Consider the following 24,016-nt stretch of genomic DNA (forward strand, 5'->3'; position numbering starts at 1 on the left):
GAAATCAAGGTAAAGACAAGTGCAACCAAACAAGGGAGCAAAACGGTGACTGAATATGCCAATTCCTTCAAAATCTATGGCAAGAACTTGATCATTATCGAGTATTTGAGATGAAGTGTGCAGATGATGCTGCGATTCTAAAACCTTCATTGAAAAGGATCGAGTATATGATTTCCTGGCAGGTCTTAATTCTGAATTTGACCAAGTCATGATTCAAATACTTGGAAATGAAGAAATCCCTTCTTTGGAAGAGACGATCTACTCTAATCTGGGCATAAGAAAGTCGAAGGGGAATAATGCTAGAGCCTCAAGCTATGAAAGGTTTAGCATTAGTAACTCACAATGCATCAACACAAGAAAGAGGAAAGGTGGATGCTTTGAGGCTTACATAGAGGGATATCAAGACAGTTTGTGGTGTACTCCGTAACAAGCCAAGGCATACAAAGGAACATTGTTGGAAGCTGAATGGCAAACCAGCAACCTCAAGTCAAGAGTGGGGAAACAAAGGAGGACAACCAAGGCCCTAGGCTCATCTAATTGAATAGACCAGCCAGCAAATCAGTCACAGTGAAGGACAGGTGAAAGAATCCTTCAACAGTGAGGAAATAAAAAGAATTAAAAGGCTTTTAAGGTCTCTTAATAAACCCTTTGATGCATGTTCCTTAGCACTCTCAGGTAAGTCTCCATTCTCTTTTAGTCTAAATGCCTCAGAAAAACTTTCAAGTGAAGCTTGGATAATAGACTCAGGTGCCATTGATCACATGATTGTTGGAATATGTGTTTTTTTATTACCTACACCCCATTTCTAAGCAATAGGAAAATAGTTGTGGCAAATGGTTCTATGGCCATTGTTGCAAGAGTTGGTGATATCTATATTACGTTTGTTCTCACTCTAAAAGATGTCCTCCATGTGCCGAAACTATCAGCCAACCTAGTCTCCATACAAAGGCTCACCAATGACCTCAAATGTTATGCAATTTTTTACCCTACCTATTGTGTTTTTCAGGAACAGGATTCAGGGAGGAAGATTGAACTTTCTAAGGAAAAGAATGGGTTGTATATTATCTTGAGAAACCGGGGATTTCAAAGAAAGTCATGAACAATTCATCCTTGTCATTTCTTAGTGCTTCAAATAAGGATCTCATTTGGCTTTACCATTTTCATTTTGGTCATCCATCTTTCGTGTCTTAAACATCATGTTTCTTTCTTTAATCCAATGTGATACTTGTGAATTTGCTAAGCATACCAGTGTATCTTTTCCTATAAACAACAAAAGAAGTTCTCATCCTTTTGATTTGATTCACAGTGACATTGGGGACCTTCCAAAATTCCAAATATCTCAAGGGCTTGCTGGTTCGTTTCTCTAATCGATGATTGCACTAGGGTCACATGGATATTTTTACTCAAACACAAATCTGATGTAAGTAGTATTGTTCCTAATTTTAATTTTATGGTTCAAAATTAATTTGGAGTTAAAATTAAGAGCTTTAGATCAAATAATGCTAGAGACTACTATAATAAGATCTTGTCAACCTATTTCCAAAAGGAAGGGATCATCCATGAGTCATCTTGTGTAAACACACCACAGCAAAATGAGGTGGCTGAAAGGAAAAATGGTCATTTGCTCAACACCGCTCGAGCATTGTTGTTTCATAGAAATGTCCCTAAGTCTTATTGGGGGGAAGCCATCCTTACATCTACATACATGATTAATAGATTGCCATCAAGAGTATTAGATTTTAAAACTCCCATGGCAGTTCTTTCTAGCTTTTATCCCCATTTCAGGACAACAAATAATCTCATACCTAGAGTCTTCGGTTGCACCTCATTTGTACATGTTCATAATCAGCAAAGGGGAAAGCTAAATCCTAGAGCAATCAATCCTAGAGCAATCAAGTGTGTCTTTCTTGGTTACTCCTCTACACAAAGGGGTATAAATGTTATCATCCTCATTCTCAAAAGACCTATATATCAGTCAATGTTACATTTGTATAAAACAAACCTTACTTTCCACAATCTTATCTTCAGGGGAAGAAAAGTCATTAGTTGAAGATAAAGACTTTGACAGCCTTAATCTTGACTTACCTCCTAATAATCTTCCAATCCCTGATCAATCAACTCCTAACCAATCAGCCTCCAACTCTAATCAACGGCCTCCTCATGAATCAATTTATGATGAATCAATCCGTGTTACTTCAATCCCAGACTCACTCTCTACAATTGAGCCTATTCCGGAACAAGAGTCCACTCCCATATTTCCTCGTATTTATGACTCTATGAGATTTCTTTAGGTATACTTGAGAAAGATAGCTGTTTCTAGACCATACACAAGTTCAAGATTCCCATCCGAGTTTTGCAAATGAATTTCCAGTAAGTTCCAACTCTCATTTGCATAAATAGTCAATTGATATGCAAGAAAATGACTCGCATCTTCCCATTGCTGTTAGAAAATGTACGGAGAGTGCACAAAGCGACACTTATATCCTCTATCTCATTATGTGTCACTTGATCGCCTATCACCATCTCATAAAAATTTCATTGTGAGTCTAAACACCTTTTCTATTCCAAATACTTCATTTGAGGCATGGTCTAAAGAAGAATGAAGAAATGCAATGAGAGAAGAAATTGATGCACTAGAAAAAAATCAAACTTGGGAGATTGTCGAAAAACCTAAGGGAAAGAATCTTGTGGGCTGCAAATGGGTTTTTACCTTGAAATACAAAGCTGATAGTTTTCTTGAGAGGTATAAAGCACGATTGGTAGCAAAGGGTTATACTTAGACTTATGGAATAGATTATTATGAGACCTTTGCTCCGGTGGCAAAGATGAACACTGTGAAAATTATACTTTCTTTGGCAGCTCATTTTAATTGGCAACTTCAACAGTATGATGTGAAGAATGCATTCTTACATGGAGACCTAAAGGAGGAGATCTACATGAGTATTCCACTGGAATTTAAAGAAAGCATGTAGATTACGAAAAGCACTATATGGGCTCAAGCAATCACCTAGAGCTTGGTTTGGGAGATTTTCCGAGTTATGAAAGTTTTAGGCTACAAACAAAGCCAAGGTGATCATACTCTCTTCATTAAGCATTTGGCAAGAGGGAGAGTGACTGCACTTCTAGTGTACGTCGATGATATTATTATCAGGTGACGATGATGAGGAGAAATAGCAGCTAAAGCAATGTTTGATTAAAGAGTTTGAAATAAAAGAGCTAGGAAGACTCAAGTACTTTCTTGGCATTGAAGTTTCTTCCTCTAGACAAGGAATTTTTGTCTCACAACAAAAGTATGTGACTGATCTCTTGAAGAAATTGGAAAACTTGGTTGTAAACTAGTAGCCACACCTATTGAGCCTATTAAAAAGCTTGGCTGTAGATCGAAAAATGTATCAAAAATTGGTCGGGAAACTCATCTATTTGGCTCATACTAGGCCTGATATTGCCTATTCAATAAGCGTGATTAGTCCATTTATGCATGACCCAAGAGAGTCACACTTACAAGCCATCAATCGAGTGTTGCATTATTTAAAGGGAAGTCCCGGAAAAGGAGTCATATTTAGAAGAAATCAAAACTGGTGCTGCAAGCTTATACCAATGCTGGCTATGCAGGATCCATGGTGGATAGAAGGTCAACATCTGGTTATTGCACATTTCTTGGCGGAAATTTAGTAACTTTTGTAGAGTAAAAAATAGAATGTAGTTGCAAGATTAAGTGCTGAATCAGAAATTCGAGCAATGGCCCAAGGAATATGTGAGCTATTATGGCTTTGAAATTGACTGGGAGGGCATATTTTATCAAAGAAAATATAGAAGAGGGGTTGAGGGTTTTGCATGTCATACATACCTTCCGGAGATCAACTAGCTGATGTGCTAACCAAAGGACTTAATGGTGGGATCTTTCACGAAATAATCTCCAAGCTGGGAATGGAAGACATCTATTCCTCAACTTGAGGGAGTGTTGAATTATCTCATTTTTAGGATTTGATTATTAGGAATATTCAATCCTGATTTCTTGGGTCCTAATTATTAGGAAATAGCTGTAAATAATTAGTTAGGAAATGATTTATTAGTATCCCTTGATTTGTGGGATTATATCTGTATTTTATAAAACTGTTTATTTCCTAGGTAGTACTTGTAGAAGTCCTATAAATAGCTTTGTAATATTGGTACAGAAATACAGAGAATTATCACAATTCTTTTCTCTAAATTCTTCAGTTACAATTGTTCTCGTGCTGCAGAAGCTCCTTTCAAATATGAATACAAACATGACAATTAAAGAACGATCCAAAACAAGTATCATAGCACATAAGATAGTACAAAGGACATGCATCATTCTAAAACTCCCCCACTCTTATCAACGTGGATTTACTGAAAGTTTGTGGACGGTGCACTAACGTTGGCTTGACAATACCCTCGCATTTAAGTCTGGCTCCACCACCCACATATACAATACAACACAAGTAAGAGCAAAATCCCAGGCATTTCATTATCAACAATGCTTGAAAATTGTAAGAGATGATGCGGTAACGCAGGAGCTAAGGAACACAAATCAATGGACCTAGCTCCAAGCAGAATTGAAATCGGCACGACAACCTGGAGCTGAGGGACATGCAAATAGAAGATCCCAGCTTCTTCAAATAAACAGATTCAGAATCCACAAGATAACCCTCTTCTCCCACTTGTCATCCAAAGATATAAAAGTCGAGAGAGAGTCAAAACTACTTTCAAACTCAAAATTAAAGAGAGGGATTCTGAAAGGAGTCGGATACAAACATCAAACTTCTACTGATAGCTCCATCATCATAATTATGTGTCCCAAAGATGTTTCCAGAGATGAACGTCCAAGTAAATCTCCAGATGGTAAACATATGGCCTATATACATCTTCAGTCAGTCAACATTGTATTGTGCTTAACCAACCTGTAAAAAAAAACCACAGGCAAACAAAAACCCAGCAACAAATTCAGGTCCTTAGGAGGCGAAGGAATTACACCAAAACCTCTTCATCAGAATGAAGATCTATAATTGTGACTGGCATCTTGGCTAGATCTCAATTTTACCACCTCTCTTGATTGCTGACAGCGCAAATGCTGTGGCCTTGCAAGGTAGCATCAATGAGAAGGAAAACAAGTACTGCTAACAAATAGTTAGAAATTGCCTCTTGAACAGAATTAGGGATAACAGATTTGATATGTCTACATAATCAAGGTAGGTACCGAACTTAAAACAAAACACTCACTATATAAAAGAACCAGGTTACTATAATGAACAAATTGAAGTGCTCAGCCATAGTAGAGATTGTCAATAGTTCCAGAAGCTGTGCACAAGTCAATACTTCCACATCTAATAGCATTAACAATAACCATGCTTGGTGAGGATTTCCCAGAGAGCCAATGATACAATGGCCGGTAGGAAACCGTATAGACAAGGAAGAAACATTACTCAGTATAGCTGGATGAAGTATCGACATTCTTGAAGATCACCTTCCTGATGTCTGGTGTACACTATTAAAAGGACCATCCACCCTCAACAACATCAGAAGATTGGGAGAAATGAGTAAGGCAAGTTTTGTGAAACATCTCCATCAGGTAAAAATCTTATATACATGACATGGGAATCAAGGCGATAGCAACCGGTTAACAAAGAAAAGACAATAGACCCATCTCATATCCAACTGAAGCAATTTCCCAAGAAGGTAATAATCTCAGCCATCTGCGATCAACCAGTCACTTCAAGTGAAATTACCATTAAGATAGCGCACCAAATGCCAACTGTCCAGCCAAAATAAGGCTGGCATTATCCTTACAGTGACTAAAATAACTGAAAGACTCCAGTAATAAGTAAATCTTCTGTGTCTTAATCAAATTCCATTGCTATTAAAGACAACTTAGAAACCTTATCCGTATAAAAGCAAGTTGTTTCCACGTTGTTTTGACTTGTTGATGGTGCGTCAAGATCAGAACTGAATAGAAAAACCTCGGTCTTAACAACCAATTGACCAAATTGAAATCACCATCATTTTGGTAGCCATAACATTGTGAAAATCTGTTGATCAATGGCAAGGGAACTTCAAAATTTCCTTCTTATTCACTGACACCAGAATCTTTTGCTCATAAGAAACACGAACTCTGGAAAACAAGAACCAGAAGCATCAAGTCCTAAGATATGCAGCTGAAAGTCCACAGCAGGAGTCTTATTGCAGATGTCCTCCATCCTATTGTAAAAAGAAACGATCTCCAGAACAAAAAACATTGTAATCAGAGCACTGTAGATTTTGCATAGGAATAGATACTGGTGCACAATCTAGTACTAATGCCCATGATGAACAGCATGCTAAACCCCAAGACAACTGGAAGCAGAGAAGCCTCAACCCACTCCCCTCAACAGAGCAACCTACCCATTGCAGCCGTTGGTGGGAAGCCCACATTTTCAAAACACAGTAGATCACCCCATTATGGTTTCAAACCCATCAAAGTCCCCAGTAAAAAGCTTTTTATCAGGATCAAGCATGTACCTAGTAAGCTCGTGCCACAGACAACCTTGAATATGGGAACAAGCAATACGTCTCTCTTCCATTTGTCTGGTGTACTAAAGCCTCAATAACGCATGACAAGGACACCACCCATAAACCAACCCAACCAAAGATAGATGTCAATAGATCATCGAACTTGGGAAAAGCTCAGTCATTCTAAGTAATAATTGACCAACCTCATCATATGTACTCATTCCTGACACAACCTCCTCAATCAAAGAGATCGCTCAGTAAAAAAGAAGCACAGCCAGTGCATTGGATTATAAATGCAGAAACAGCTCTAAAACAACAAAAGGATTGATCAATCCATCAATTGATGATCAAAGGAGTGTAAACACTGAGGATGTCCATGACCACTCCTCAACAACCACTTAAAGCATAGAAATCACCTGGTAAATGAAAAGTTCCAACAAAAATTCTGTATCAAAAGAAACATATAAATCGTATAGGATGAAACCCTAAGCTAAGTAAATTGTATGAAGGTAGCATTCGCAAATAAATTACACTTGCAATATCTCCATGATTTACCACCAATCACTTTAGTTAATGCAGCATGCATTACAAGGATAGAAACAAGCCATAACTTTGAGGATCCCAAGCTTTCCAGATTCATAAACAATCCCTACAATGGAAGATAGTGAATGACTATTCATTTTCCAAAAACAACAAAAGGCAAGAGAAGCTCAAATAAATAAGAGCTTGTTAATTAAAATGTAAAAAGAACCTTTACAGATTAAAGACAGCCCACACCTAAACAAAAGAGGCTTGCAATACAAGGAAAATGAGGAAGGCCTAATCATCTCACCATAAACGGAAAAAAGCAGAAGTGGAAAACAAACTTCATTCAAACCAATAACTGCCTAGAATCCACAAAGCAGCTGCTTGTCCAATTTCAAACAATCATCAACTCAGCCCTACGGAAGAACACAATAGATCACCACTTCTCAAACCCGGCAAAACTTAAACCTCTAAAGAGAGAACTCAACAATTTCTATCTCACTGCTCCCCGAAGACAGTCAACTGAAGACAAACTTAAATCAAAACTACAAAAATGCCTAGAGATCTTCAAAATTCCAGTCCAGCCCCATCCTGAATATGTGGTCAGAGACTTTCAGAACTCGAGCAAACAAAAACTACATAATAGATCACCACTTCTCCAAGACATACAGATCAAAAGTTTCCAATCCAATTCCGAAGAGAAAGTAGACTCTAAAATAACAAAGAACAACTATCATCATCTGTTAAAAAATAGATTTAAAATAAGAAAGATCAAGAATACCAATCCAGATAGTTATTTGAAATACATCATCAAAAAATAAAATTCTACCAGTATGCCCTGAAGTAAAACCAATTCTGTCAGCAAACAGCCTTCACAGTCCCAATAACCAAAGAAAACCTACAATTCTTTAGATATTTATATGGCCATTGACTCAATCCAACTTGAACAATCTCTTGCACAGAAAGAACACGAAGTGACCTCTTGATCTGTACCAAAAGAAAAACACAGAAGTCGTGTACAAAGGAAGGCGAAGCAAAGTAGGTAATGCCAAGAGCGATCTCCACGATAGGGAAGAAGTGCATAACGCATACATCTTAATGATATCTTCATGAATAACCAGAGATCCAATTAGTGATTGTGGCACACAGATAAGAATGAAGAGAAACGAGCTACTACTTGTCTGGACCTTTCCAGACAAGAAAGAACTCTGACAGAAGAGCTTGTCCTATGAATTAATTCTTATGCAGCAAGAAAGAGCCATCACTGATCACAGACACTCCATCGTGAAATTGACGAGTTAAAGGATTGCCTCGACCAAACTATGACCTGCAAAGGAAAGAAAACATTTGATTGTTCCACCTCAACTAGACGATAACCACCTTGACTAGAAGATAACAGAAGTGGAAGAAAAATTAGAAATTGATGCTGCATTGTAGACACTCCATGTCGAACTTGGCCACATGAAATATTGCCTTGACCAAACTCTGATCTGCGAAGGGGAGAGAACTAGATCTGATCTCTCGGATTAACTAAGAAACAAGAAGAAAAGCAGAGGATCAAGAGCGCATTTTGGGAACAATGTCTCATCTGAACTTCGCAGAAGCTGTCCTCTGAGAGGGGAACACAATGCAAGATGAAACTGAAGGATGAGGACACACGAGAGGGACTATTTCTAGGAAGGAGACACTGGCCTTCGAACTTATAAGATGCGGATCTCGATTGGATACTGGATAGTGATCTGTTGTGGCGTGTGAAGACAGGTTTTATGAAGAATCTCCATGAGGTGAAAAACTTATATACATATAAGCGAATCAAGGCGATACCAACTGAATAACAAAGAAAAGAGTTAGACCAAAAACTCATATCTGACTGAAGCAATTCCCCGAGAAGGCAAGAACCTCATCCATCTATGACCAACCACTTGTTTCAAGTGAAATTACCAGCAAGGAGTGCACCAAATGCTATCCAACCACAAGGCGAGTAATATACTTAGAATAACTATGAAATAATTGAAAGAATCCTGCAATTAGCACATCTTCTCCATCCAAATCAAATTCCACGGCTATTAAAAACCAAAAAGATACTATGTCCATATAAAAAGCAATTTGTCTCCACATTGACCAACTTACTGACGGTGGATTGTGATCAGAGTTGGATAAAATCTCAGTCTCAACAACCATCTTCACCAAATTGAATTCACCATCATCTTAAAGCTGGTGAAAGGTAGCAGAGAGCTGTTGATCAATGGCAAGGGAACTTCAAAATTTCATTTTTATTCACCCACACTAAAATTTTTGTTAATAAGAGAAAATAACTCTGGAAAATGAGAGCCACAAGCATCAAGTCATACGGTATGCAGCTGAAAGTGCAATCAGGAGTCCTACAGAAGAATGGGGAGAGAAACGAGCTAGAACATGTGTGGACCTTTCCAGACATGAAAGAACTCTGAAAGAAGAACTTGTCCCATGAATCAATGCTTATGCAACAAGAATGAACCATTACCGATTGCAGATACTCCATATCAAAATTGACAAGGTAAACTATTGGCTCGACCAAACTCGACCTGCGAAAGAAAGAGAACATCTGATTGTTCCACCTTAACTAGAAGATAACAGAAGTGGAAGACAGATTAGGGGTTGATGTGTATGAGCAAGAAAGAACATCACTTATCCTGCATACTCCATATCAATCTTGGCCAGGTATAGTATTGCCTCGACCGAACTCGATCTGTGGAGTCCGATCTTTCAGGTTAACTCGAAAATAACAGTAGTAAAGGACAAGTTCCATTCAAAACAATAACTGCCTGAAATTCAAGCAGCAACAGCTCATTAAATTTCAAACAATTCTCATCTCAGCCCTCCAGAAAACGCAATAGATCACCAGCTGTCAAAATCCAGTAATACTTTGGAACAGTAAAAGAAGCATAGAAGGTTGTCATAATTTCAATTTCAAAAATTTGTTGTACTTCTAGATCATCAGCTCAACCACAAACAGTGTAAGATCGATCATTAGTCCTCCAAAAGCCCAAATGTGGCATTCTATGTAACCAACTGACCAGTTGCATCGTATTCATTGTCCACTTGGACATCATCCTCGAGAAAATGATCACTCCAAGAAGAAAGAAGAAACTGCCAATTCGGGGAATAGTGAATACCAGAATGAGCTCATAATGCAATTGAACTTGTAAAGATCAATCGAAGATGAATCGATCAGCGATCGAGAGGAGCACAGCACCCTAACGATGCCACAACATGCCGGTCAGAGAAAGGCCAGGCGTAACCTTCGGAAAACCTTCGGAAAATAACAAAGTGTAAAAAAAAATCAGACTGATTTCAAAATCAATCAAGAAATATAAAGAAAAAAAGAAAGGTCAGAATGCGTTTTCGGGAACAATGTCTCCTCGAAGAGTAGTTCAAAGGGTGTTGGCTCAGTGAGGAATGCATGCACAATCATAGATGCACGATGAGCTGAAGGATGAGGACATGAGGGAGGGACAATTTCTAGGAAGGAGACACCAGCAAGCGGATCCAGATTGGATAATGATCTGTTGTGGCGCGTACACCTTGCAAAGAAAGAACCATCACAGATTATACGTCAACCAAATGCTGACCTCCGGAGGAACGAGAATTGGGTTTTGCATTAATTGGAAAATTAGGGGATTGGAGAACAAATTTCCATTCAAACCGATAACAGCCTCGAGAGACGATAGAGCTTATCCAATTTCAGACAATGATCAGCTCGCACCAGATCACCACTTGTCAAGACTAGCAAAACTCCGACTTGTGAGAGGATCCGGGCTAGATGATAATCAACCCCAAAGTTATAAAATAAAAATAAAAATTCCCAATACAGACCAGCAAATTTCGGCCTATCGCCCGAAAGACTACCGGTTCATCATCTCAACTGAAAAGAGGCAGCAAAAGGATCATCGGTCCTCCAAGAAGCCCAACATCTAGTTTTATGAAACAAACTGACTGATGTCACGGTATTCATTCGTTCTTGCCATCGTCAGAAAAATAGTTCACTCGAGGGGGAAACAAACCACTGCAAATTCACCAAATACGAGAATCTAGAAGCATATCATAAAACAATTTTACAGAAAAGTGGGTTCTTTAAAGAATTAGAGGAGGAGCTAAACCAAACACTTCCTTAACAATGTCTCCCGATGAGCCGAAGGATGAGGACATGAGGGAGCGACAATTTCTAGGAAGGAGACACTCGGCAAGCGGATCCGTATTGGATAATGATCTGTTGTGGTGCGTACACCTTGCAAAGAAAGAACCATCACAGATCATACGTCAACCAAACACTGACCTCCGGAGGAACGAGAATCAGGTTTTGCATTAATTGGAAAATTAGGGATTGAAGAACAAATTTCCATTCAAACCGATAATTGCCTTGAGAGACGATAGAGCTTACCAATTTCAAACAATGATCAGCTCGCACCAGATCACCACTTGTCAAGTCTAGCAAAACTCCAACCTGTCGGGACTAGACCAGCAAATTTCAGCCTAGCAAAACTCCAACCTGTGTTTTATGAAACAAGATGTTCATCGTCCTTGACATCCTCAAACAAACAATTTCGCTCCAAGGGGAAAGGATCTACTGCGGATTCACCAAATAACAAAATCCAGAAACAGCTCGTGAAACAATTGTACAGAAAGATCGATCGGGCATTGTATTAATAAAGGGTCAAAGGAGGAGCTAAACCAAACACTCCCATTACGGCATCACGGCATCCTCAAGAGATATGATCCAAGAGGAAGGAAAGAAGCCGCGCACTGCCCATCCACCGAACAACACGATTCCATAATGAGCTGGTCAGAACAACGACGCATAATGCAAAGATCAATCGATCGGTCAATGAATCGCTAAGCGATCAAAGGGACGACGCGTAAACCAATAGGCAAGGTAGACCGAGCCGAACCCTGAAAAATCTCCGCATCAACAGTCAAATCGGGATCGCTACTTCTCTCTGGAAGACGACGATATCGCCAGACGCCGACAGAGATCGTAGGCCAAGCGAACCCCTCGAGAATCTCCGCGCAACAGGGGTGTGGGTGGGTCTCTGCAACCAGATGATGCTTCCACAAAATCAAGACCGAGATAGCTATCAGGCCCCCATCAACAATCAGTCAATCGAGAAACGGAATTAGAAAAGGGAGACGGGCCGAAGGAGAAAGCTCTCAATCGAGAAGACGAACGATATCGCCAGACGCCACTGCAGGCATTAAAGGACTTGGCAAATAACTTTGAAACAAATTTAAACAGTTGGATCTTTTTATGATAAGATTAAATATCAGGATGAAATTATGCACTCATTAGAAGGTTGGGATTTATTCTACTACTTAGCCTTTAGTAGGAACAACATTTTTTGGATAATTCAACCACACGAATGACTTGATGGCAAAGAAAGAAAAGGCCAAGTAAATCGACTCGTTCTTGATAGAGTAAGAATTATGGGGAGAATCAGGGGTGAATCCATGTAGAGGGATTGTGTGAGCTCGTGGCCAAGTAACTTTTGATTCCAAAACACAAGCAATATAAAACTAATTTGTCAGGCGAGTAATATCAACTGGAACTTCAATATAAAGAGAATCCACAAGAGAGCTTCTACGGACGGCAACAAACCAATTGAAAGTAGAAACGAATAATCTGCCATGATGTTGGTGAATATCTGCAATCAGTTTCTCATCTCACAGGGGTAAAGCTAGAAGCATCTGACAAGCCAAACTGCCATCCATGTGCCACCAGCAAAGCAACCACTAGAGTTAGCCTTGAAACAGGACTCAATAGGAGTTTCATCCAGTGAAGTTCACAGAAAAGATGAGAGGACGACATTATCAAAGAGAGACTTGAACTGGCACCCAAAATTAACCAATTATACCAAAAATACCCCAGAAGCAGCAAAAAGTAGCCACATATGACCAACCTAACCAACAACAAGACTTAGCCTTGGACACAAGGCTCAATTGTAGTAATTGAAGTTTTATCCAGTGAGGTTTGTAGACAAAGATAGAGAGCATGACATAAACCACTTGTACGAAAAATACCCCAGGAGAAGCAAAAAGCAAAAGCTTGCTAACTCAAATACACTACAACACAAACCAGGTCGAATTCAAAAAGATCTGCAACAAAAGGACTCCAACTCACAACATGAGAGAACTATATGTTCATCGCATCTCCTCTAATCCTTGAAAATAAAAGAATCAGACAATCCCTGTAGAAAGATCCAAAACCCACTCATCACTCTGATCCAAAAAGGAAAACAACAATTCAGTAGCTCAACTAAACATAATTGCATTAAATAACAACCTCCTGCCTTCCCAGCTCAAGAACTTGGATTCTCTAACAGTTTTGATTACACAGTCCTTAGTTGGATTGCTCTAAACTGGAACAAGCACCCGTGGAAAACTGAATAAGTCCATACAGCATGGACGCCACAAAATTAGTATGATCAGACGGAGACTTTGAACCTTAATAACTTTGATAAGCTTTCTATCCAAAATCAGAGCCTTCGCCGACATTGTTCTGGACATAGACCCAACCAGATGCTTCAAAATTCATCCCTTCAAAGAAAATACCAAAGCAAATGAAACTGATCATAAGGCAAACCGTCTAGTATCTCCAATTAAGATGACTTGAACAACCCTTGTAGAGCGGATGAGAAAGAGATACAGTAAATATCTGGTCGACAGATCATCATTCGCAAAGGATCATGATGCAATTGGACATGTATAAGTTCATAGCCCTAAACAGGTTTGCTTTATTAAATTTAGATCATATATACGAAGCAGAAGTTCATCCATCGTACATTAGGGTATCATAAGAGATCAGAAGGGGTCCATGCTCGCTAGACATGTTAAAACCTCAAACCAAAGCTTATTCACTGCAGGATTGTTGTCTGCCCCTTCAGTTTCACCGATTTAAAAATAACTACAAAAATTTGACAAACATGGCAACCAAGCACCAAGTGTCTGCTCCTCCCAGCTTGACCAGCCATGTCTGCTGACAGCATACATGAAACGACAGAGCTTTGTGAAGAATAAGAAATGAGAGAATCAGCAGAAAGGAGAGAACCAGTCTGAGCGCAAGCAATGCCAAGGAAGTTATGTCCATATGCCTGTCCGGTCAACATCCCCATGTGAGGCCTGATCACATATGCCAATCATGCAAACAGGCAAAAGCACAGCACAATTCATCTTTTCAGAATGAGAAGCTAACAGTTTGCAATGGAGTATCACTTGGGCCCTTGCAGAAAAGCCTTCATTGTCCCATGGATCGATGAGAACCTAAAATATTCACAATTTAGGCCCCCTAGGTGGCACCCTACACACTAAAAACAGCCCATCTCACATACAAAAACCCTCACTTGTAAACTGTCCCCAGCAATGACAGTGCCAGAAGAAAGTATTATAGAAGTGGAGAATATCGGCTAAGCAAAAATCCATACAGATATCTTATTGCAACTAAGCAAACTTAGTACTCTCCTTTTGCATCTATGTCCAACAGAGAGGCCATCCAATGACAATCCACGATCTTTTGTCAAACTTCAAACCCTCAAAGCATAAGTCGAGCTTGTTCTCGCACACCCTATCATAGCATGGCCAAAATATTAATTGATTAAGGATTCATCCATGTACACATATAGAGTGAAGACATCAAAGGAACCAAATCCAAGAAGGGGAGCTTATCCAATTTCAAACAAAGCGCGGACTCCGCAATTCATCAACTTAGCCATACAGAAAAAGCTGAATTGTCATCTTTCCACTCCAAGGGAATCAACTGAGGAATGACATTCAACAAAGTGCCTACGCAGCAGGAGTTTATCAAAATTTCAGCTCTTCAACTGGTCCTCCAGATGATCAAGGACACTGCCCATACACCAACCCAACTGAAGATAGATGTGAATAGATCGTCAAACTCAAGAAAAGCTCAGTCATTCTAAGTAATAATTGACCAACCTCATCATATATACCAGTCCTTAGAATCCACAAAATGGCTGTTTATCCAATTTCAAACAATCATCAACTCACCCTACAGAAGAAGGCAATAGATCACACCACTTCTCAACATGGAAAAGCTTCCAGTAGAGGAATTAGAACTCGATAATAATTATCTCACTGCTCCTGAAGATAATCAACTGAAGACAAACTTAAATCAAAACTACAAGATGCCTATAAATCCTCAAAATTCGCTCATCCTGAAGATGCAATCAGAGAAGACTACTTCAGAACTCAAGAAAACAAAGACTGCATAATAGATCACCTCTCCTCCAAGAAGCCCAATCACCTTCTTCTATGTTAACTCACCAGCTTCTATGTATTTGTCATTCTTAGACGACATGCTCGGATGAAGAGATTGCTACAAGAGGAAAGATGCAACTGCCAATCCACCAAAATCCATAATCATTTTGATAAACAATTTAAACGGATCAATCTATTGATGAACCATCCGAGAACATTGCTTTATAAGTGAAGACATTACATGCTATACTTTTGGTAAAATTTTGGCAAAAGGTAAATGCTACCACATAAAACAATGTAAAAATAAATACTTTTTGGAAAAGAACCTAGCCTGCAAGTTCCCAATAACATAGGGAAAAAAGAGGCAATATGTCACATAAAAGTAACATCTCAGCATAGGAAATTACCATGCAGACAACATCAATCTGGTATGATCATCAGTCCTGGACATCCTCAGATGTAATATGTCACATAAAAAGAGGCAATATGTCACATAAAAGTAACATCTCACAAAAAAGACGATTGTATGATCATCAGTCCTCCAAAAAGCCGAAACATCCGTGTTTTATGAAACAAGCTGACTGGAGTCATCGCATTCACGTCCTGGACATCCTCAGATAAACACTTTCGCTCCATGTAGAAAAGAAGCCACTGCGGATTCACCAAATAACAAAAATCCAGAGGCAGCTCGTGAAACAATTGTACAGAAAGTGAGTTTGATAGAGGATCAGAGGAGGAGCTAGACCAAACACTTCCTACCCCCGATGAGATTGAAGGATGAGAACATGAGGGAGGGACTACTTCTAGCAAGGAGACACCGGCAAGTGGATCTGTATTGCATACTGATCTGTTGTGGCATGTACACCTTGCAAAGAAAGAACCATCACAGATCATATATCGACCATACACAGACCTCCGAAGGAATGAGATTTGGGTTTCGCATTAATCGCAAAATTATGGGACTGGAGAACAAATTTCAATCAAACCGATAACTGCCTCCAGACGCGATAAAGCTTATCCAACTTCAGACAATCATCAGCTCGCACCAGAGCACCAGATCACCACTTAGTCGAGTCTAGCAAAACTCCGACCTGTGAGAGGATCAGGACTACACAATAATCAACCCCCAAAGATAAAAAAACCAAAGAACAAAATTCCAATCAAGACCAGCAAATTTCAGCCTATTGCCTGAAAGACTACTAGTTCATCATCTCAACCAAGAGAAAAAGACAGCAGCCAAAGGATCATCAGTCCTCCAAAAGCCCAAACATCCGTGTTATATGAAACATGCTAACCGGTGTCGTCGTATTCATCGTCCTCGACATCCCAAGACAAACAGTTTCGCTCCATGGGGAAAAGAAGCCACTGCAGATTCACCAAATAACAAAAATCCAGTAGCGGCTCGTGAAACAATTGTACAGAAAGTGGGTTTGATAAGGGATCAGAGGAGGAGCTAAACCAAACACTTTCCATAACGACGTCTCCCAATGAGATTGAAGCATGAGAACACGAGGGGGGGACTATTTCTAAAAAGGAGACACTGGCAAGCGGATCTGGATTGGATAGTGATCTGTTGTGGTGCTTACACCTTGCAAAGAAAGAACCATGACAGATCATACATCGACAAAACAGACCTCCGAAGGAATGAGAATCGGGTTTCGCATTAATCGGAAAATTATGGGGGTGGAGAACAAATTTCATTCAAACCAATAACTGCCAAGAGAGACAGAGCTTATCCAATTTCAGACAATCGTCAGCTCGCACCAGATCACCACTTAGTTGAGTCTAGCAAAACTCCGACCTGTGAGAGGATCAGGACTACACAATAATCAACCCCCAAAGATAAAAAAACCAAAGAACAAAATTCCAATCAAGACCAGCAAATTTCAGCCTATTGCCTGAAAGACTACTAGTTCATCATCTCAACCAAGAGAAAAAGACAGCAGCCAAAGGATCATCAGTCCTCCAAAAGCCCAAACATCCGTGTTATATGAAACATGCTAACCGGTGTCGTCGTATTCATCGTCCTCGACATCCCAAGACAAACACTTTCGCTCCATGGGGAAAAGAAGCCACTGCAGATTCACCAAATAACAAAAATCCAGAAGCAGCTTGTGAAACAATTGTACCAAAGTGGGTTTGATAAAGGATCGAGGAGGAGCTAAACCAAACACTTCCCATAACGACATCTCCCGATGAGATTGAAGGATGAGAACAGAAGGTAGGGATCATTTCTAGGAAGGAGACATTAGCAAGCGGATCTGGATTGGATAGTGATCTGTTGTGGTGCTTACACCTTGCAAAGAAAGAACCATGACAGATCATACATCGACAAAACAGACCTCCGAAGGAATGAGAATCGGGTTTCGCATTAATTGGAAAATTATGGGAGTGGAGAACAAATTTCATTCAAACCAATACTGCCTAGAGAGACAGAGCTTATCCAATTTCAGACAATCGTCAGCTCGCACCAGATCACCACTTGTCAAGTCTTGCAAAACTCCGACCTGCGAGAGGATCAGGACTAGACGATAATCAACCCCCAAAAATAGAAAACCGAAGAACAAATTCCAATCAAGACCACCAAATTTCAGCCTATCGCATGAAAGACTACTTTCATCATCTCAGCCAAAAAGATGAAAGCAAAATGATCATCAATGCTCCAAAAAAACGAAACACCCGTGTTTTAGTATTCATCGTCCTTGACATCCTCAGACAAGCAATTTCTCCCTGAGGGGGAAAGAAGCCAACTGCAAATTCACCAAATAACAGAAAGATCGATAGGTTATTGTATCAATAAAGGGTCAAAGGAGGAGTTAAACCAAGCACTTCCCATGAGGACATCCTCTGACGTCAGGAAATATGATCCAAGAGGAAAGAAGCCACACTCCCAATTCACCGAACAACAAGAATCCAGAATGATCTGGTCAAAACAACAGCGCAAAGTTCAATCGATCGGTCGATGAATCACTAAGCAACCAAAGGACAAGAGGTAAACTGAATAATTCCGATAACCAATAGGCATCGTAGGCCAAGCGCGAAACCCTCAAGAATCTCCGCAACAGGGGTGGGTCTCTGCAACCAGATAACGCCTCACAAAATCAAGACCGAGATAACAATGAATCAAGAAATGGAAACCAAAAAGGAGAAAGAGCAGTTTCGCTCTAAGGGGAAAGAAGCCACTGCGGATTCACCAAATTACAAAATCCAGAAACAGCTCGTGACAGAAAGATCAACCGGTCAGAAAAGGAGCGCTCAACCAAACACTTGCTGCGACAGCATCCTCATATGAAAGAAAGAAGCCACACTCCCAATTCACCGAACAACAAGAATCCAGAATGAGCTGGTCAAAACAACAGCGCATAGTTCAATCGATAGGTCGATGAATCAATCACTAAGCGATCGAAGGGATCGTAGGCCGAGCCAAACCCTCAAAAATCTCCGCAACAGGGGGATCTCTGCAACCAGAAGACGCCTCGCAAAATCAGACCGAGAAAGCAATAGATCCCCATCAACAATCAATCAAGAAACGGAAACCAAAAAGGAGAGAGGCCGACGGAGAAACGTTCAATCGGGATCATCGCTACAACCACGTCTTCTCTCCGGAAGAAGATGATATCGCCAGACGCCAATAAAAATCGTAGGGTAAGCGAAACCCTCAAGAATCTCCCGCAACATAGAAGTGGATCTCTGCAACCAGAAGATGCTTCACAAAATCAAGACAAACAAAGCAATCGGCCCCCATCAACAATCAATCGATCAAGAAACGGAAAACAAAAGCGAAGAAGGGCCGACGGAGAACGCTCAATCGGGAAGACGACATCTCCAGACGCCATGGCCAGAGGCGAGAGGAAAACGCGTAATGAAGAGGGAATGGAGAGGACGGAGACAACGGTTACTTTAGGGAAGGATACACCGACTTCGGATTGACCGTCCGATAATAATAAAAAATCCGAAGCCAGCTGTGATTGGACGGCTGTGATCTTCTGCTGACGGTTTCGTTTAGGAAAGTCGGTGGGCTGCCAATTCCGACCGCGTGTGCTTGGGACGCACGCGGTGCCTTCAGTCCTTTTATTGCGTAAAGAATTTTTCTGAACACTTGTCCTGACTTCTTCCTGCCGCTTTCCCCCTGAAATTTTTAAGTATCCTCCCTTGAAGTATAAGATTAGATAAACTTTCATTCTTCAAGGATGAAATTGAAATTTGAGAAGATATCTAACGAAATATTTGCTCCCATCGGAAGTGTTAGGAGACTTGGGAAATAAATTTGAACGATTGGATCTTTTTATGATGGGATTAGATGTTAGGATGAAATTGGGCACTCTTTAGAAGATTGGGATTGATTCTACTACTAAGCGATTAGTAGGAAAAGAATTTTCGAGATAATTCAACCACACAAACAACTTGCTAGCAAAGAAAGAAAAGGTGATCGAACTTGGATAGCTTTTTGCTAGCACAATCTTGTCTAGGACAAGTGGCTCTCCACCAACAAGAACTCTTTTCTCCCCATTGGAGTCCTCGTCCTCAAATTTGGCCAAAAATGTTGAAAAGTTCTTGTGCCCCTTTTTTGTCTTTGGATTACATTACCACACCATTATGTTTATACAAATTCTTATCAATCCTTGACTACTTAGTTTATGAGTTTATAAACGAGTGTCAAACCGTAAGCTTGTTATCTATTGAAGATTTGCCATGATTTTTTTGTCAATTTAACATGTTTTTGCTTCTATTTCATGCTAGGATTCTACATGTGATAGTTTCAATTGCAAAAGAGATAGCACGTGTCAATTTGTTATGCTTGATTTTATAACAAAAATATTGACCGGAAAATAAAGTATCATCAATTTGCAAAGCAACTAAAGTAATTTGACTCATTCTCATGTCAATTTATTCATCTCCTTCATCATTAGAGGATTATTTACTAGCAAAATTCATACAAGTATTTCAAACTTTCATATTAGATATTAATGAATGTCTCTTTTTGTAAGAGTATTTTCCAACATTAATAATAGACGGAGATACCATGTTCATTGATTACAACTTATAGAATCTTTAATTTAAGATGGGAGAGCTAAGTAATGAAAGTCTTATCTCTATCTTGTCATTTCATATAAACCTAGACCATTGACACGGATAAAAATAAATAAATAGACCACCAAAAGATATACACGAAAATTTACGTGATTCGGCCAAATTGACCTACATCCACGGATAAAAAGGAGCAGATTATCAATAGGAATTGAGAATTACAGTACGGCAACCATCTAGTTTCAATTGCTCCCTTGACAACACATATTCCAACAACTCTACATCCATCCCTACTTGAGCAGCAACAAGTGGTCTGGTCCCGCTCTCCTCTGGCCACATCACAATGAAGACAACTCTTATCTTCTAGATGTTTCTGTTGACTTAACTACGACAAAAGGAAACAAAAGCATTCAGCAGAGCAGCAGGTTTTCTACTCCAGATGGGATAAGGTATAGTTCTTTAATCAAGACAAAATTGCATTCTATGTAGCCAACCTATCCACCATAGTTGCACTCTAGCAAAATTCAATGGCTGCCACATTGCTGAAAGTAGCCTTCCTCACCGCAATTTTTCACCAGTGCTGAGGTTGGCACGATAGTTGCATAACCAGTGCACTAATATCCAGATTATAGACGGAAAGACCCAACTCTGTTTACAAAACGCATGCTAAAAACTGTTACTTGTGCCACAGAAGCTCCTTTTACATATGAATACAAATGTCACATTTGTAAAATGATCCAGAACAAGTGTCATAGCCCATCTTAGTACAAAGGACACATGAATCACGCTAAAACTCACCCCTCTTATCAACATGGATTTGCAGAAAGTTTGTGGACAGTTCACTAACGTTGACACTACCTCCTTGCAATTAAGCGTGGCTCTGCCACCACATAATATACATATATAATAACAATGCCAGAAAATTGGAAGAGATGATGAATAAAGGAGCTAAGGAACACAGATCAATGGACCTGGCTCCAGACAGATTCGAAATCAGCACAACAACCTGGAGCTGAGGTTAATGGAAATAGAAGATCCCAGCTTCTTCACATAAACAGATTCATAATCTGCAAGATGACCTGCTTCTCCCACTTGTTATCCAACGAAAGAAAGAACAGTCAAGAGAGAGAGCATCATAACTTCGTTCAAACGTCAAATTAAAGAGAGGGATTCTGAAAGGAGTTAAATACAAATATCAAACTTCTACCAATAGCTCCATCATCATAATCATGGGTCCTAGAGATGTTTTCAAATATAAGCGTACAAGTAAATCTCAAGACAGTAGAGTAATACATGTTCCTAGTCAGATGAGATTGCATCATGCTTAACCAACTGTGAAGGAAAACCATAGGCGAACCCCACAATGAATTCAGGTCCTAGGAGGCGACGGAGATACACCAAGACCTCTACATCAGTACAAAGATCTGCAGGTGTGACCAGCATCTCGATAAGTTCTCAATTTCACTTCACTGCTGATAATGTGAATGATATGGCCTTGCAAGGTAAGCATCAATGAGAAGGATAACGAGTAATAGGAACAAATATTTAGAAATTGTCTCTTGATCATAATTAGGGTGCTTTCATATAGCTACATGGTCAAGACAGAAATTGTCTCTTCATCAGAATTAGAGCTTTCATATGGCTACAAGGTCAAGGTAGGTACCAAACTTAATACAGAACACTAATTGTGTAACAAAAACCAGGTTACTATAATGAACAAATGGAAGTGCTCTGCAGTGATAGAGGTTGTCAATAGTACCGGGAGCTGGACAGAAGTAAATAATTCCACATCTAATAGCATTCACAATAACCATGCTTGGGGAGCATTTCCCAGAGAGACCACAACATACTGGCTGGCAAGAATCTGTATAACCAAAGAAGGAACATTACTCACTATAAATGGATGAGGTATCAACACTTTTGACGATCACCTGGTATATGCTATTCAAAGTACCATCCATTTCCACGACATCAGAAGAAGAGAAATGAGTAAGACTGGTTTTGTGAAACATCTCCATCAGGTGAAAATCTTATTTACATCACAAGGGAATCGAGGCGATGGCAATTAAATAACAAAGAAAAGAGAATAGACTAATCCCATATCAGACCGAAGCAATTTCCCAAAAAGATAAGAACCTCATCCATCTGCAACCAACCAGTCATTTCAAGAGAAATTACCACTAAGGAAGCGCACCAAATGCTACCAATCCAGCATAAGGCTAGTATTATCCTTACAGTGACTCTGAAATAATCGAGACTCCTACAATCAGTAAATCTTCTGTCCTAATCAAATTCCATAGCTATCAAAGACCAGAAAGAAACCATATCCATATAAAAGCAATTTGTTTCCACATTGTCCGACTTAATGACGATGCATTGTGATCAGAACTTAATAAAAAACCCCAGTCCCAATACCATCTTGACAAAATTGAAATCACCATTATTTTGGAAACCAGTGGAAGTTTCAAGAGATCTGTTGATCAATGGCAGTCACTTCAAAATTTCATTCTTATTCACCGAAACCAGAATCTTTTGTTCATGAAAGAAAAACTCCGGAAGAAGAGAACCAGAAGCATCAGGTCCTTATGTATTCAGCCAAAAGTCTACAGCTGGAGTCTTACTGGAGATATCCCCTCCGATGATTAAAAGTAACTATCTTTGGAACAGAAAACCATTGTTGTCAGAGCGTTGTACAGAAAAGCAATGATGGACAGCTTGCTAAATCCCAACACAACTGCAAGCAGAGAAGCCTCAACCCACTCCCCTCAATTGAGCAACCTAGCCCTTCCAGTTATTGGTAGGATACCCATATTTTCAGCACGTGGTAGAAGAGGAACTATTCTGGTTTCAAACCCATCCAAGTCCCCCAGTGAAAAGTTCCTTATTGGGATCAGGCATGCCCGTATTATGCTTGTACCACAGACGACCTTGAATATGGGGAACAAGCAATTCGTCTCTCTGCCCTTGGTCTGATGTGTTAAAAGCCTCATGAACACATGACAAAGGCACATTGACAAAGGTAAGGCAAAGACACCATTGGCTCTGTAAATGCGCAATTCATCTTGTGCTCCTTGTGTCCCATGAGCTATAAAAAGCCTCCACATTGGACTTTATATCATCTCCAAAAAAGTTAAATTCTTAGACAAATCATGGAATCTTCCATAAAAGGCACTCTAGAAAACCATATGCGGGAATAAATATGACCGACATCATAATCAAACCCAAACCAGAAGCCAGAAGGGGACGACAAATAAGGACTTTCTTATGTCTCTTCTCAAGTTCATCAGACCTGAAGTCACCCTGCAAACAGCATCCAAACTGGGAAACTGACAATAAATAGTTACACATGCCATGCGCGCATGTCATGTGAAGTCTTAGTTCCTCAAAGACCTAAGAGAAAGAGCAAGAAAGGGGCCACCATAACATTTCCTTTCGAATGATATCCAAACTTCATCCACCTAATTCTGCTAAGCATATTTGCTCTTCCATAACTCAACAGACATCCCTTCAATGTTGCTTCCAATGGATCAATAATTCATGATATGGGGTCCATCATCCATCTAGTTAGATGAGGAGAAGTGAAGAAAAGGACAGACAGACAGTGTTCAAGTTGCGTGTGTGTAAAGCAAGTGCAACCCCACCATTTCAATGGCTGCAACTCTAATCAACTTCAGAGTCCTAATCAAAGGACATCAATGAGACAAAGAGA

At 39.8% G+C, this 24,016-nt stretch overlaps 5 long non-coding RNA genes across 11 annotated transcripts; all 5 read right to left on the reverse strand.

Annotated features, from left to right (window-relative positions):
- Positions 1-4,178: 4,178 nt before the first annotated feature.
- On the reverse strand, positions 4,179-6,770 carry LOC120292254. Its single transcript, XR_005550047.1, has 2 exons — positions 6,517-6,770; positions 4,179-6,236 (listed from the first exon to the last, which is right to left on the reverse strand). It is a non-coding gene; the product is annotated as an uncharacterized LOC120292254 (long non-coding RNA).
- A 4,728-nt stretch (positions 6,771-11,498) lies between these two features.
- On the reverse strand, positions 11,499-13,640 carry LOC108957296. The gene is made up of 3 exons (XR_005549455.1): positions 13,349-13,640; positions 11,961-13,253; positions 11,499-11,850 (listed from the first exon to the last, which is right to left on the reverse strand). It is a non-coding gene; the product is annotated as an uncharacterized LOC108957296 (long non-coding RNA).
- Positions 13,641-13,771: 131 nt separating this feature from the next.
- Positions 13,772-15,685, reverse strand: LOC104436989. Of its 2 annotated transcripts, none has more exons than XR_005549605.1 (3): positions 15,012-15,685; positions 14,258-14,907; positions 13,772-14,184 (listed from the first exon to the last, which is right to left on the reverse strand). It is a non-coding gene; the product is annotated as an uncharacterized LOC104436989 (long non-coding RNA). The 2 variants fall into 2 exon arrangements; XR_005549604.1 differs by having other exon boundaries at positions 14,998-15,685.
- A 1,752-nt stretch (positions 15,686-17,437) lies between these two features.
- LOC120291519 lies at positions 17,438-19,117 on the reverse strand. Its single transcript, XR_005549606.1, has 3 exons — positions 18,837-19,117; positions 18,709-18,737; positions 17,438-18,622 (listed from the first exon to the last, which is right to left on the reverse strand). It is a non-coding gene; the product is annotated as an uncharacterized LOC120291519 (long non-coding RNA).
- Positions 19,118-20,489: 1,372 nt separating this feature from the next.
- LOC104436987 lies at positions 20,490-23,802 on the reverse strand. Of its 6 annotated transcripts, none has more exons than XR_005549609.1 (3): positions 22,929-23,802; positions 22,067-22,171; positions 20,490-21,731 (listed from the first exon to the last, which is right to left on the reverse strand). It is a non-coding gene; the product is annotated as an uncharacterized LOC104436987 (long non-coding RNA). The 6 variants fall into 6 exon arrangements; XR_005549610.1 differs by lacking the exon at positions 22,929-23,802 and having other exon boundaries at positions 20,490-21,398; positions 21,601-21,731; positions 22,067-22,249; XR_005549611.1 differs by lacking the exon at positions 22,929-23,802 and having other exon boundaries at positions 20,490-21,187; positions 21,314-21,731; positions 22,067-22,249.
- Between the last annotated feature and the right edge of the window lie 214 nt (positions 23,803-24,016).

Source organism: Eucalyptus grandis, chromosome 3, assembly GCF_016545825.1.
Source record: "Eucalyptus grandis isolate ANBG69807.140 chromosome 3, ASM1654582v1, whole genome shotgun sequence".
Lineage (NCBI taxonomy): Eukaryota > Viridiplantae > Streptophyta > Magnoliopsida > Myrtales > Myrtaceae > Eucalyptus > Eucalyptus grandis.